Source organism: Pteronotus mesoamericanus, unplaced genomic scaffold (assembly GCF_021234165.1).
Source record: "Pteronotus mesoamericanus isolate MK-2021 breed Mesoamerican mustached bat unplaced genomic scaffold, CSHL_Meso_final contig_27, whole genome shotgun sequence".
NCBI lineage: Eukaryota > Metazoa > Chordata > Mammalia > Chiroptera > Mormoopidae > Pteronotus > Pteronotus mesoamericanus.
Genome location: NW_026555115.1, coordinates 14,944,057 through 14,946,923, shown reverse-complemented (window position 1 = coordinate 14,946,923; position 2,867 = coordinate 14,944,057). Strand labels below are relative to the sequence as shown.

The 2,867-nt window shown below is 39.5% G+C and overlaps 1 pseudogene; it reads right to left on the bottom strand.

The window, feature by feature from the left end:
• Nucleotides 1–1,754: 1,754 nt before the first annotated feature.
• On the bottom strand, nucleotides 1,755–2,665 carry LOC129071678 (calponin-2-like; annotated as a pseudogene).
• Between the last annotated feature and the right edge of the window lie 202 nt (nucleotides 2,666–2,867).

Here is a 2,867-nt window from a genome sequence, read left to right as displayed (position 1 = left end):
TTGCAAGCTTGCTGGACTGTCCTTTCATCCATCAATAAGAGACTGGTTCAATATATTTGAGTAACAACTTTCTTGAGTCTTTATTTATTTATTTGTTATTTACTAGTTTCCTCCTGAGTATTTAACTTTCTCTTCTATTATATTTTCTTTATTTATCATATCATGTATATTTTACATTGCTTATGTTCTCTGTTTTCTCAAAGTCATTCCATTTTTATCCTGAAAAACATATTTAATGGAGGCCTCTGAATTTATATTCTAGTTCAGGCCAAATAAGATACCTGCCAGGAGTATTAACAGAATACATTTCAAGATTTCTCCACTAACCTCTGTAACTGTAACCCACATGTTCCACTTTTGTGATAGCTACTTTTGGTTAGCTGAAGTACTGTGTATTCTCCTCAAAAAATATGAATGAAACAGAAATGTATAGAGTTTTTGTAATGGCAACATTTTGTACATGTTTTAGAAATGTTTGAGTCAAACTACATGTTCAAAATTCTTTAGGGTTTTTAATCTGCTGTCGGTTGAAACAGAAACTTTCAATTCTTATCTTTATACCTTTATATTTACTTATGATTTAGCAGTTCTTTATGGATTTTCTTATAAAATTCAGCTTCCAATGTCATTGATTGCACACCCTGTAATAAAATAATTTACCTACCTTTTTCATCTTAGAAGATATTAGGACATTATGCTATGTTAAATTTCATATTAATTTCTAAGTGTGGATCTTTAAAAAGATAATTTACCCTTATTGGTATTCAGTCTTTTTGATCTGAAAGGTCATATCTCATTTTAACTGAGAAATACTTACTTATTATCACACATAAATTATTATTACTATATATGATTTATATGAACCACATAAGGATTATTTTTACTAAATATTAATAATTTTCTCTGTCTTCTATTCCCCCCCTCATTAAATTTACATGCTAGAATAATCCCTAATCTCTTTCTTCTTCTTTTATATTCTGTATCATTTCCTTTTTTTCCTCTCTTTTTTGCAAAGGCTGTTTCTTGTAGTGTGTGCTAACTTAAGTCTATTTCTTTTTACTCTTTTTTCCAAAAAGAAGTTTTTATTGCTTTTGTTCCACAGTTGGTATTTCACATTATTCCTTAGTATCAGGGATCCTGGGTGGAACTGGTTCTAGGGGGGCCTTTTGGTACATCTCTGTGTAGTACTTGGTGGGGAAAAGGGGGTAAGTATGGAAGGGGCTCTGGCTTTGCCTCAACCACTCAGAACTCCATTTTTCTGCCTGGGCCTCAGTTTCCTCACTGGGCCCTTGGGAAGGTCCTGGGGATTTTCAGTCCCTCATGATGCCTAAAGTATCTGGAGACTGTAACCTGGCCCTCTCCCAGAGAACTTCCTTCCTGGACTATCTCTCACCATCCCCACCCTATCCTTCTGAAAAAAATTGTTTTTTAAAACTGCTTAAAACTTCTATGAGTACAATAATCACAAATTGATCAGCAGAGAAAAGCGAAGAGGAACAGAAACAACTGGAAGCCATTTGGGACCAGTTTATCTCCCTGTATAGTTTCTTCTTCTCCCCATAGCTTGGCCCAAAACCTGCTGGAGAATTTGTTACCTGGATGTGCCCTGGCAGTGACCCTCACCCCACAGCATCTGGACTGACCTTGGACAGCTGGAAGTACTTGGAACACACAGGAAAACAAGATGAAAACACAGGAAAAACCCAAAATTTCAGATTGGAGGATGGTGTTAGGAAACACCACACAAGTGGGCCTCAGTAGGCTGTCTCCTCTTGGTAGTAGGGCGGGGTACTCTGAGGCCTTCCCTTGAGGCCTACTTGAGTAGTCACTTCCTAACTCTGGAACACCTTTGGTCACTGAAACTTGCGGGCAGTATTGAGGTTGTATATTGGCTGACCCAGGCCAAAACTTGGTTCCTCTGGTTGACGCATCTGCAGAGACCTGGAGGAGTTGTCACACTTGCTGGTTCTCTGCTTGAAGTCACAGATGTGCTTCTGGGTCCCAGGAGCCATCTTGTCTACCTGACTGGCACACTGGTTTCTGCCTATTTGCAGGCTGATGGTTGAGTGGTCCATGCATGGCAAGATACGTTTCTTGGGGTTGGACCTTCTTGTATGATATGCCATCATGCCTGACTGTCTGGCACACTTGCTGGTGCTCATCTGGAGCTCTACAGTGCACTAGCTTACCTTCATGGTGGTGTCATTGAAGTTCTGATCCTGCTTCTCCAAGTACTTGATGGCAATGTTCATGCCATTTTGCAGCTGTTTTGTCTTGACTTTCTCTGCCAAAGTCAGAAAAGACATTTGTACCTGTGTCATGTTCCTGCTCTTAAAGAGGTCATTGACCTTGAACAGGTCCACAAAGTTTATGCAGTAGCTATGCTTGGCCTGGATGAAGCAGGAGAGGTTGTCTCGCTGGTGCCAGTTTTGCATGGAGTGTTTGATCTTGGAGATTGAGCTTGGCAGCAGCTTATATATGAGGGTGCACACAATAATTCTGTCCCTTAGACCCTTCTGATACTTGGGACAGATAGGCCCATGACTCCCTTGATCCAGCTGCAGAGTTACACCTCCTTCTGAGGGTCATATTTGGACAGGAGCTGGTTCTTGACTTTATATGAAAACCTTTAAGAAGGCCCCATGTCAAAATGTGTGATGCTCATGCTTGTGGTGGTGATAGAAGGACAGACCTTAAGCCTGTTTCTTTTGCTTGTGTTCAGCTAATGTTCTGACAGATCTTTCACTCCTTATGCTATGAAGTTCAATGAGTATTGACAAATGCATGATGCCAGATTTTCACAATTATAGTATCATACAGAATTATTTCAACTGCGTAAAAATCTCTTGCACTATCTTGCACTTTAA